A 13,281-nucleotide genomic window follows, 5' to 3' on the forward strand; every position below is an offset into this window, starting at 1 on the left:
GGATGATTTTGATGGTCAGGTTTAAACCTGCTAATCAGAGTCTCATGTAAGTCCAACCTGATCAGCAGGCTTGGGGGCTTGTGTTGTGGCTAAAATATCCACTTCCGGTTTGTACCGGTCTAATCAGGTTTAACCGGATTCGATTGATGAGATGAAGGAACTTATGGGTTCACTCGAGATTAAAAAGAAAAGATGATCAACACCATTCAAGAGGGAGCGATGATCCGACGATCATGATTGAAAGTATTACTAGCGGGAAAATCCATATAAAAGGAAAAGGAGAATTCGAGAAGGGTAAGTCTCTCAGATCATGAACACTGGATTCTTGCTTAGTTTACTCCATGGAAACACTTCAGAAGCTCCTTCGAGCTCTGAAGAACTATCTTCAAAAACCTAACTAGATCGTCGGAGACGCGACACCGATCAAAATGATCGGCTCCGTTTCTAATCGGTGTGTTTTCATTTTATCAGTGAACGAGAGACTAACTGAAGGATCAAATCAACTAGATCAATTGAGATCTGAGGAGTTTGGTGCGAAGGTGGCGGTTCAAGGTGATCGGCAAAATTAGCACCAACAGCAGGCATATCTACTAAGAACTCACACAAAACCAGACTCATAAGAAGTGTTAATTTTGATTTTTTTCACTGTTTCCAATACTTACATTTGAAAATATAAAAGAATGTATAAATAGAGGGGCCTAGAGAACATACAGTGTTAATATGCACATGAGAGCACAAAAAAGAGAGCGACCCCAAGATATGTATCGGAGAGGAGGAGAGATTTCAGCAACCAAAGCATTAGTGAAAACCATTCTGCTACTTTTAAAATACTCATGTGAACCCACAAAGCCAGCAGGAGCCAGAGCATTAGTGAAAATCCATAAGAAAATAAAAGTAATTAAATTACATTTTTTAAGAAAATTATTCAAGGTACCAAAAAAATTTATTCAAAGTTTTCGTAAGAATTTTTTCATATAAAATTTTAGATTTAGAATGAAACTAAACTCACTAGGGGTTGAATAAAATTTAGAAAATATTTTTATTTTTATTTTTAATTTGGGGAACAATAAATAGAATTGAAATTTCATTAAAACAAAAATTAGAAAACCAAAATCATAGAAAGCATAAAATTTGAAGACAACTTTCTCTTAAAAGGTTGGCATAAAATTTTGAAAATTTTCTTCTTAAAAGGTAATTATTAATTATCTAAATTTTATAAATTTAAATAAAAATAAAAATATAAAGAATTGAATAAAAACAAAGAATAAGATAATCAATGGACACTTTATGTGGTTCTATATTTTTTTCTTATTATTCTCTTCTTTTTTCTCTTTCTTTTAATTAACTTCTCAATATATTCTTATTCTTTATCGAAGATTCTAATAGAGAAATGGAAACAAGAATCATTGATGGAATGATAGAATTTTGGAGAAGATTTTCCCTTCTTAATTTTTAAAGATAACTAATTAATTATTAAAATATCAAAATTTTCAATAAAAAATAGGCAAAGAAATAATAGACAATAAAAAAATATATATGGAAAGAAATCTTAAGAGGAAAAAATTACATGATTTGATAAAAAAACACACTAGATGGTCACATTACAATTATTAGCAAAGTTATATCATAGAAATCATTTTAAGAAGAAAAAATAAGTTGAAAATAAAGTTTTGATAAAAAAATCTCAAAATATTATACAAAAATTTTAGCAATTTTAAAAATAAAACAAGAAAAAAAAAATTTAAATGAAAAATTTACTTGAAAGAAGAGGTCATCAATGCGGACGGCTCCCACTATATAAAATATCGCGTATTTAAAATTAAAAAAAAAAAAAAAATTGCGTTGCATCTCCTCTTTTATTTTTATTCCAGGTGAAAGGTCTGTCCCGACTCAGGCTATACAGACTAGGGTTCGGCGGATCCAACTTTCGTCCTTTACATTTCTTGTAGTTTACCGCTTGCTTAAAACTCATTCAATGGCGATCGGATCTGTCGTGAGGCGTATTCCTTTGATTACGATGCGAGGAGGTAGTTTGCCTCGTTACTTCAGCGATAGCAAGGGCAAGATTTTGTCGGAAGAAGAAAAGGCTGCAGAAAATATCTACATAAAGGTACTGTAATCCTGTTATTGTGCGTTCATTTCTGTAATTGGTTTCATTCTGGTTCTTTTACTAATTTTAATGGTTACGTCTGTTCTCTATGGTGATTTCCTTTGATTTTTTTCATAAAGAAAATGGAGAAGGAGAAGATGGAGAAACTGAAGCTTAAGACCGAGAAAGAAAAAGCCGCTGCAGAGGAAGCGGCGAAGGTACACTATATTAGCATTTCATTATGTTACGCTTGTTCTTTATAGCACCATGGATTTATCGATCGTCTTCCCCCACTCTCTTGAATTGATCGGTCTTCTGGAGAACAATTTTATTCAGTAATCATACAGAGCAAGGTTAAGAGTGAAGAATGCAGTTAATTAATCCCATTGTTTCCTTCATTACTGATCTAAACTGAAAGCGTAGCAATAGCCAAAGTGGATAAACAAGGCCTATGATAAGTCATATCCTAAAATGTGGAGAACATTTGTTTATAGAAGGCTATGATAATCTGATCAAGTTCATTTATCAGATCTGGGAACACCGTTACATCTGTTAATTTTTTTTGTGTGAATATGCATCCTGTTAACCTGTGTCAAGGAACAACTAAAACTTGTGTTTCTGGCCAGCACTTGGCTTTGTGTGTTGTTTTACTACTCATACATCTAATTGATTGTGAATTACCACTCACTCTATCTTCAAACGAAGGAGTACCACACTTACTCTATCTTCTCAGTCAGTTGGTTATATTTTAATTAGATTTGAGAAAACTAAAAGAGATGGTACATGGCTACTACGAAAAAGATGGTACATGGCTTATGGCTATGCTTATTTGAAACTAATGGAGAAAGTTGAGCTAGTTTTCCTTCATCCCGCCACTACGGAAATTGAGGCCTTAACGCATATATTGCCAGCTCCTGTTTCTTTTTTTCATTGAAAAGTGTCATTTTGGCAGCTTCAAAGCCAACTTTTGGAAACATCAATCTATCAGAAAGGGTTAAGACTGTATAATTGCAAGTATGTTTTAGGACCCTAAGCTGAGGGTACAGAGGTAGGGGAGCTATAGGAGATTAATTCCATACATGTGGGGGACAGGATCAGCTATAGGGACAGGTGGCAAAATCCTATTCGGGAGCAACCTCTCCCATGCTGTCCTATGTGTAAAGTGTGGGGTTGCTAGTCTATTAGGATTTGTCTTGGGTTATATGAGGGAAATAGGATAGAGAAGGGAACGGGGGAGAATTGGATAGTGTTTTGGGGCAAGCTTGCTCGCGGTGAGAGGAGGACTCTCAGGTGAGTGAACTGGGGTGAGTTATAGGTAGCAGTAGGAGGATTTTCATATTGGTATAAGGGGTTTGATATTGTAATGAATAATTATTTTGGTAAGAATATTGTAATGAAATTTGATGATCGTTAAGGGATAGTTGAGCATTCCCATGTTTACATTGCAATGTCATTTCCATGGTTCATCTGCTTTATTTTTATTTAGTTACTTCAGTTACATTGAGTGAATTGCTTTGGTGAGGAGGATACCAGTGCTGGATATATCAGGGTTGCCATATGAGGCAGCCGAAGGTTAGAGGGGAACTGCAGGGTCTTATCAGTATTCCTTATTTCAGACAATTGCTTCCTAACATTGGTTTCTAAGTAGCCTGTTGTGATATCATTAGATTTAGATCTACAGTCAACAATAGCTTTGCTATAGTCATATGATATCCATTTTAAGCTTGAATTTTCAATTATACTGTTCTAGCATTAGGACGTCAGATGAATCTATCTCTGTATCATTTTGACTTATTAAGTTCACTAATTTGTTTGAATTACATTTCACTGGAACTGTGCTGCTGTTATATGTGTTTTAATTTTAAGGGTGAGTTAGCAACATTACAGGGTCCCACTTGGAAGATAATTCAAATTAAATTGTGAGTGTGCACCGGTAAATCTCAGTTGATGTATTTTATTTTAATTGCAAATGGACTTCAGCAGGTTTACTTTGGGACTGAACTAATTTAATCAGGGTTCATATCACAATTATGCATATGATGAGAACTACAAACTATATAATGTGGTCTTCTATGACCTGAATTCAAAATATTTTCACCTTAAGTACAGCAATAATAATCTTTTAGCCAGATGGGTCTGTTTCTAGTATTAAAGCACTGAGATGTAATTTCTTGTATACTGTTTTGCTGTCCACACTTGCTGGTTGGTAGTAGCCAGATTGATGGAATTGCTATTCACTAGCTTCATACCCATTTACTTTTTCGGTTAGCATTTAACTTACTACAAGACAGTAGCGATTACCATAAGTGGAAGCTGTGATGCATTGTTGGAAGTTATTTATATCATTGTTTTTGGAACAGATACTATTTTTGATAGTGGCTCACTTCCAATATAATTCCTTTTGTGCAAAGAGTATGTTACCCTCACCATACTCTAGACTGATTATTTTCTGATTTGTGCCCCCCAGAAAACTGAATAAAGTACCCACAAAGGCTGATGCGATTTTATGCTGTTTCATACAAACCTTGAACTCAGGTCTTGGTTGTATGGTACAGATGGGAGATACATGCATTATCTACTTCTCAATAACTCTTGAGGACTGGTGTATGTAAAGGATATTGTTGAGATATCTGGTTGACAATATTTCTGGATGGAGTCTTACTCCCTTTTTGATGAGGGTGATCTTCATACTTTGAATAACATGGTTTCTAACATGAGTTTCTGAAGATGTTTTGGATTTTAAACCCAAGGTTAATTATTTGGTATGTATGTAACGGTTTGGTTGGGGATAAATATCCTTTGTTATGGCACCATTTGGATAATGCCAATCAGTTGGAACTTTGATCCTTTTTTATTTTTTATATTTTGTGTTTGGGAAAAGAGAAAAGGGGGTGGGGGTGTTAATGGTAATCATTTATAGTTGTGACAAACTTATAGATGGTAAAGACCCACCAACCTTGGAGGCATGGAGTGGTTAGTGACCCTTCTGTCATACACGACACTAAAGGGCAAATTTAGCCAGGGAGTCAGCAATCCCATTTTCTCCTGTTGGAACATGGTAAAAATCATTCTATGACATCTTCTAAGACCATCCTTGACTCACGACCAAAAGCAATACGTTGTTGTCAAAGAAACTCCACCGCAAACAGGCCACCAAAATGGACCCATAACCAAGTTAGCAGACATGTTGCAAAGCCTAGAGGACTGTCACCCATGCCTCAGCCACTTGTACACCATGGCAAACGCATTGAATTGACACAGCATGAATTGGTTGGTTCAATGCATCCTTAACAGTAAACCCAAGCGCACCTTTGGAACGGGATACCTGATAACTTGCATTACAGCATATCAGAAGATGTCCCGGCTATAAATTTGGGTGGCACCGTGGTAGACTGCAAGCCTGTGGATGTGTATCAGAATTCACACGACGTGCTGCATTTTTTTAATCCCTCCAAAGGTTCCTAAAAGCCCGTGTGGCACCATGGACAACCTGAACCGCAGTTTGTCCATCAGGAATAGAAATTGTGGACAACCTAACCAACCAAACATGCCCTAGGAGGAAGGAATAGAATGCAGCCGCTCTCTTTTACATGACTTTCCTTTGGTTAGAGAAAGACCGTCATCCTTGGATAAAATCTGCTGTGCCATAACTATACAAAAGACTGAATCCTCCACTCAGATAGAGAAAAAAAATTCAATTCAATGATTGAATGCTTGAGAAAACAAGGATACACAACTATTGGATTTTTAGGTATGTTTAGAAGCAAGTGTCCAAAACAATCTTGGTGTCGTGAAACTGAACAACCATTCTGAAATGCTCCTCCACTGTGGAGTGATTATCTCCGGCTAATGTCGTCATTTCTTGCCATCGCAATATGTTGCTGGTTAAACTCCACGCCTCACTGAACCCAAAACCTCTGCTTCTTCCTCTCCCATCACCCACTCATCTCACCACTCCTAACCCTAACCAGAGGGCTTCATTCTCCAAAAATATCGTCAACAACCCTTCCACCCCAATAGGTTACTATGATGAAGATGACGATGAAGATGTAATTCTTAAAAAGGAGGAGGTTGCTTCCTTATATAGACAATGGAACTCCAAGCTCGTGGGTCTTATCGTTGAAGAGAAATCCCTTAGGAAGCAACCTGTCATTGAAGGTGTGATTAAAGCTTGGAACCCTTGTTTCCCTGTTGATGTAACTGCTGTGGAGGATAGGAAGTTCTTATTTTCTTTTTAGCATGTGATGGATCTTGAGAACGTGCTTAAGGAGGGTCCCTGGATGGTAGTGAACAACTTAATGGTTTTGGAGAGATGGAACAGTGACCAGAAATGGGATTTTTTGCACTCGGAATTTTGTATACAAATAAATGAGATACCAAAGGAGCTTCTGGAGGGTAAGATAATGCTCATGGTCGCGAAGAACGTGGGTACCCAACTGAAGATGTTTCAGGTAGAAGGAGCTCAAGTTGGGAAAAACACACAATTTTTCAGAGTCCGTGTTAGAGTGGATATCCGCAAACCTCTCAGATTCACTGTCAATATAAGGTGCCAGGAAGGAGGCTCGGCTAAAGTGGTGGTGAAATACAAGAAACTCCCTCGTGTATGTTTTTATTGTGGCCCGTTGGGACACAATAACAACAGGTGTGTTGGATCATTTGAAGAGAAAAGGCTCACTGGTGTGGTCATGGCTGTTCAGAGGATGCAGTTTGTGCTTTGGCTCCTAAACCCAAGGGAGGTGCAGAACACCGGGTGGCTATGCTTGATGGAAGATTGATGAAGCTAGCTAAGGAGATTCCCATTGAAGGCTCACAGGTGACAGGAAATGGTGAAGGTAGCAGCAGGGAAGATGTCTAGCGAAGCCCCTCGTTGCCGGAGAAGACGACCTTGCAGGCGGTGAGTGATATTGATGCGTCCAAAATCGGTTTAATCCTCAGATTCCTTGAAGTTGGCTTGCAAAATAGAATTAGATGTGGGCCGACCGCAGGATCGGGCAGCCACCTCTGAAGGTTAAGTTAGAAAGTGAAATACCACATAGCTTTGGCTAGATGCAGAGCTTAGATTTAATATGATAATGGAGGGAAACGATTCAGATACCTTCGTTGTGTACAACCCTTTAGTTTTTATAGGATTTACCTTTCATTCCCGACCGTTGGATTCAATCACATTTTCTCTTGGCGGCCATTTGATCTTAGGGTTTTAACCTTTTTTCCGGAGATGAAGGTAGTTAGTTACCTTTCTTAACACGATCGTCCACTTCGTATAATGGTAGTTACTATTTATAATTTGATCATGTATCCCAAATTCTTCGGGATCATGCTTATCCTCATCACCGTAAAGTCCCTTTATCCTCGTGTTAGTTACTAATCTAAACTCCCGACCCCAACCGGGTTTCTTGACCCGACTGTGGTTGAACCCATTTTCAACCAAAAATCGTGACCCGATCATGGTTGAACTCGACCCAGCGTATCTCATCATCATCATGAGCCTCCCAGGCCAAGCGGTCGGGATAACCAATGGCTTGGTTTGCTTTTTTTACCGATTACGACCATTGAAACGAGGTAAATAGAAGGCCAAACATCTTTCCGATCTCCAAATATCGCATTTATTGCACTGTCCTGCGTAGCGGTACATCTCGAGCTGTCCATACTTCTCGTAACTCGTTCCCTTTAAGCCACGTGGCCTCTATCAGCCATAATCATCATTACTTCCAAGGAATCGACAACCTTTCATAATCGTTGGATTGGATTAATCACATCCACTGGATCAAATCACGAAACGTCGCTCGGTCTCGACCGCTGAACTAGATGCATCTCAACCGTACACGATCTAATGCTTTTGCCTATTTAAACTTTTCCAGACTTCAACTGTTACCTTCTCATTTGCAAACTTGTCTGTTTGTGAGGTTTTTCTACATTTACTCTACATTTGCAAGCTTTTCAATCTTCAAGTTTCAACTCTTCTTTAGTAAGCTCTAACAAGTAAGTTCCTCAATCTTTCCTTACTGTCTCTTTCACTTTCTTTCTTTGCTTGCTCTTTTGGGTTCGGGGCTCTGTTTTTGGGATTTTAATTTCTCCTTTTAGTAAAAAATCCTTTTCTTTTTCTGTAATGGATAGTGGTAAAACTTTCAATGATGATTCTGCCGGTAATATCGTTGGATGAGAGGATTCCGATGACCAACCTACCCCCTCTGCCTTCGTTGAGTTATCCGGTGACAAAGGTGATAGTGTTAGGGATAATGGATGCACAACCACGAACGAAGAAGATCACAAGCAAAGCACACAAGGATAATTTAACGTGGTTCGACAAAACCATGCCTACGTCCACCAAAGAGAAAAAGAGTTTCACTATTTCCAAGAAACCTCACACCACTCTCACACTCACAAAGTGCTACCCTTTGCTTACCCTCCATCCTTATCAAGATGGGTACCCCAATCCCCTACAGGGATTGATTCCCCAATCTCCTACAAATATTGATTCCCCAATCTTATCCCACAGAGACTATTTATAGGGAAACCTAAAATCCTAATCCCAATGTAATTACAGTTTTACCCCAATACTAGTAATTGACCCAAACCCTGTTTCAATTACAAACACAACCAAAACCATAATTACATGGACCCACAGAATGCAAGACACCCAAACCCAACAATCTCCTCCTTGGCTTGAATTCTGCAAACCACCTTGAAGAAAACCGTTGATGGTGTCTCTCTGCAATCACCTATCTCTGTGTATCCACCACACCTTATAGCATGGCCACATCCCCTCCAGGGATGCTTTTGTTACTACCATCACTAAACCAGCATGGTGCACACCCTCCACCTCGGGTGTCCTGTACAGCTTATTGCCGCTATACACGCATGACCCACATCCCCTCCAGGAATGCTTTTATTACCGCTATCACTAAACCAACATGGCACACACCCCCACTTGGGGTGTCTCGTACAACTCATCGCCGCTATACACGCATGACCCACATCCCCTCCAGGAATGCTTTGTTATCGCCATCACTAAACTAGCATGGCACACACCCCCACCTGGGGTGTCTCGTACAGCTCATCACCGCTATACGACGTGACGTGGCTCCATCCCTCCTGTCACAGCCGGCTCCGAGAGATCACTGCCACTCACCAAATCCAAAGCGAAAGTCACTCACTTCTTTCCAAATTTGCCCTTGTTTTGTGCTTGAACAACTTGCAAATTCTGTCTACTATACCCCTTGCCAAAGTGTCAACTGGAGCTCCACCTGTTTCAACACTCCCTGCAAGCCTGTACAATTTACCTGATCTGTAGCTTTCGTACCCATCAATCAACTGAAAGAACCTCACCATTGATCTCCATACGAACTCACAAAATCAATACCAACAGAGCGAAATCTCCTTGATCCGTCACTTCCACTTCGATCAATCCGTCGAAACATTCTCCATTCTCCTGGCACCTATCATCTTCCTGGATCTTCGCACACTTCCAACGACGATCCAACGAATCTCTCTCGATACCACTTGTTAGGGATAATGGATGCACAACTACGAACAGAGAAGAACACAAGCAAAGCACACAAGGGAAATTTAACGTGGTTCGGCAAAACCATGCCTACGTCCACCAAAGAGAAAAAGAGTTTCACTATTTCCAGGAAACCTCACACCACTCTCACACTCACAAAGTGCTACCCTTTGCTTGCCCTCCATCCTTATCAGGATGGGTACCCCAATCCCCTACAGGGATTGATTCCCCAATCTCCTACAGAGATTGATGCCTATAGGTTATCCCACAGAGACTATTTATAGGGAAACCTAAAACCCTAATCCCAATGTAATTATAGTTTTACCCCAGTACTAGTAATTGACCCAAACCCTGTTTCAATTACAAACACAACCAAAACCATAATTACATGGACCCACAAAATACAAGACACCCAAACCCAATAGATAGGGTTACCAATCGCTGGCTCGCCTCCATGGGCCCAAAATGAAACCCTAGGGAACCCTTAGGGAATACCTTGCCTTACTATTCCCGAAAACCACAGTCTTCCAAAGCAGTAGCCAAGGCTTCCCGACCATCTAGGAGACCAGCCCAAGGCCCCATTTTCTTTGTCTCCCACTTCACTAATGAAGAGTTAGAATCTGTTGTTGACCATTACTCGATGCCCTCGTCATATCTCCTTCGGGTTCCCAATCTAAACGAGAGGGTTAACTTTAACCCTCTCGAGGAGTTTTCCCTTTACCTAGACACCCTAAAAAGTGGTGTTAGGTTCCCGTTCTTCTCCCCCTTATTCTTTGAGATTCTGAATCACTAGGAGATTTGCCAAGGGATGCTCCTCCCAAATAGATGGCGTCACATCGTAGGCTTTTTCGGGCTCTACTTCGAACTAGAAGTTCAACCTTCCCTTACTTTATTTTCTCATTTTTATTCTGTTAGCAAATCTAACCCTCAAGGTTGGGTTTTTCACTCCAAGTGTCACAAGACCGAATTAAAATGGTACCTGTCCCTCCAATCATAAGGGAGGCATCATCGATACTTCTTTTGCCGAGCGCCACCATCTGAGCTCAATTTCCCAATTGCCTGAAATTGGCTTGATTCAACATCCAGGCGAATCAGGCTCTTCCATTAACTCCTGATGATGAAAGCACCATCAAGAAGATTAAATCCATCAAGGCGTGTTAGGAGATTCATGGTCTAGTGATGAAGTATGAATTGTCCTTTAGATGTGGGGTCTAGCCCCTGGTGAGCTCCCAAACTTGTTTATAGCTTTGTTAAGCTAGATTTTACTTTGAGTTGTTTATCGTACATGTTTTGCTGACTCCATTTTCTCTATCATGCAGTGCCTCCAAGATATAACCCCAAGGCAGTGAAAGCCTTAGCTGCCAGAGGCATGGAGGCAGCAAAGGATCGAAATCATCAGGTAAAGGGGAAGGAGCTCGAGGGTGTTGCTGCCCCCTCACCGAAGTCTACTGCGCAAGCCCCGAAGGGGGTCTTGAAATTTCTTATTGAGGGGTTGGGAAAGGGCAAGGCTCATGTGGAGGTGGAAGAATCCACCCATGACGAGGTCATCCTTACTAAAAGGAGACACAACCTCACCGATGACGCTGCATCGAAAAAACAACGAATGGGAACTAAGGAAGGGGAGGTCTACATACCCCCATGGAAGCTGAAGGCGATTGATTGTGTCACCCAAGATTACGAGAAGGCTTTGTAGTGGGGCACATTCGCCCAAATGCCTGCTGATAGTAAGTACCTCAAGTCTATCAGCGATGAGGGATTGGTTAATTCCTCGGTCAAGTAAGTGATCCTTCTTGAATTCTTCTCCATGAAAATCCTAAGTGTATTGAGTTTCCCGAACTCGATTGCCTGTCCTTGTTACTTTTATCAGGGTAAATGCAGATAGCTTCCACCAACAGATGGAGGCTATGCTTCGAATCGGGAGTCTCAGCTCTCGGTCGAAGCGGCAGGAAGCAGAGGTGAGGATGAGGGGGGCTGAAATTACTCAGCTGAAGGAGGAGAGCTTACAGCTCAAAGAGGAGAACCTGAAGTTTGGGAAAGCCGGTAAAGATTTGGAGGTCGTTGTCAGGGAGAATTGGCGACCTTGGTCGGGAGGTGACAAGCCTTCAAGGGATGCTGATGGAGGCAGAAAAGAAGATTGAAAATCTGATGAAGGAGAAGGAGGATCTCTTGGCTTGAGCTGAACCTTCTAAGCCCAAACATATCTCTATTGAGGCCAGGAAGGCTTGCATTCGGAAGTATCTGAATAGAAAGCCTTTCAATGAATTGTTGGTCCCTTTCAACGCTTAGGCCTTCGGAGACGGGCGAACGAGGTCTGGAAGGCAATTCTTATAGCCGACCCAGCCTTTGACACCAGTCCCTTCGAGGAAGTCTATCATCCGAAGTTTTTGATTCTTTGAAGCCAGCCACTTATTGAGTGGGCCCAAGCGAAGGATGATCCTCTAGCCACTGACCCGAATGTCAAGTTCTATCTAAGTGACTCTCCTCCTTTTTCTCCCAAGGGCAAAGTGGTACAAGAAAATCAGGTCCCTCCTCAAGAACAAGTCATGACTGTTGAGCCTCTAGAGAATCCCGAACCTGAGCCATGTACAAGACCGAACAGATCCTTTTTCCTACCAACTGCATTTGGTATCTATTTTATTTTTATTTTATTTTATTTTGTAAGAGTTGGCCCCTTCTGGCCTTTTAAAGTATCAATGAAAAATTTTTCCCCCCTTTTTCTTTCCATTGTCTTTAAAATCATTCTTTTCATGCTTTCCTTAATGACTCTTCATTGAATCCTTTATCTCACGAATAATGTTCGGGTGTATCAGAGACCTATACTTCGAAAAATTCCAAGAATTTTTCTAAATGCTGGGGGGTCTCTATGTTGGATCGATGCCAGGGGTCTTATTCGAGCATAGCTGAAGCCTCATACTTAGAAAAATCCTGAAATTTTTTCTTAAGTGTTAGGAGGTCTCACTCGGGCATAGCCAAAGCCTCATACTTAGAAAAATTCTGAAATTTTTTCTAAGTGTTAGGAGGTCTCACTTGGTTTTGAACTAAAGCCTTTTGAATTGATGGTATTGTTGTGTAACCTGTATATGTCCCCCATTCAAAAGAGGTTTGGTGTTCAAAGATACGAATTGCATTGAAAATTTGATTTGTGACATTTCAAAACTGAAATATTAAACTACACAGATGGTAGTATGATGAGCACATTTATGTGTAAAATCTTAGGGCATAAAACATGCATTTTATACACTTAGAGTGGAGTTACCTTGGGTTTTATGTTGTTTTTGCATATTTTAGGACTTTTCAAGATTTAAGCAAATATTTGGAGTTTTGGGCTTGAATCATGCTATTTTCACAGGCAAGTTTTTGGCGCCGTTATCGGGGAGGTATTGGTCCACTTTGTTTTTCTCATTCTTAGGTAAATCGAAGTGTTTAAAAAAAATAAAAAATAAAAAATTCAAAGATATTACTCTTAACTTAAGTAGAAACAAAAACGTATAGTAGTCCCCACTTTCGCGGAATCCCCGGGATTCGATTGTAGGTGGCCCCGAAGACTATACGGATTCCCTTGTGTCAAACCTATAGCGCTGTCCCGGCTATACGGCAACCTTCCAGCTTTGGAATCATTGTTTCAATCTTTGTGGTGGGAAATTCACTACTTTCCTTTCGCTTTTGTTATTTTCTTTTATTCTTTAGTTAA

At 40.2% G+C, this 13,281-nt stretch overlaps 1 long non-coding RNA gene across 1 annotated transcript; it reads left to right on the forward strand.

Annotated features, from left to right (window-relative positions):
• The first annotated feature begins 1,847 nt into the window (after positions 1-1,847).
• LOC149024203 (uncharacterized) lies at positions 1,848-4,953 on the forward strand. Its single transcript, XR_016171606.1, has 3 exons — positions 1,848-2,110; positions 2,230-2,307; positions 4,557-4,953. It is a non-coding gene; the product is annotated as an uncharacterized LOC149024203 (long non-coding RNA).
• The last annotated feature ends 8,328 nt before the right edge of the window (positions 4,954-13,281 follow it).

This window comes from Hakea prostrata, chromosome 2 (genome assembly GCF_041222555.1).
Source record: "Hakea prostrata isolate BN-2017 chromosome 2, UWA_Hpros_2, whole genome shotgun sequence".
Lineage (NCBI taxonomy): Eukaryota > Viridiplantae > Streptophyta > Magnoliopsida > Proteales > Proteaceae > Hakea > Hakea prostrata.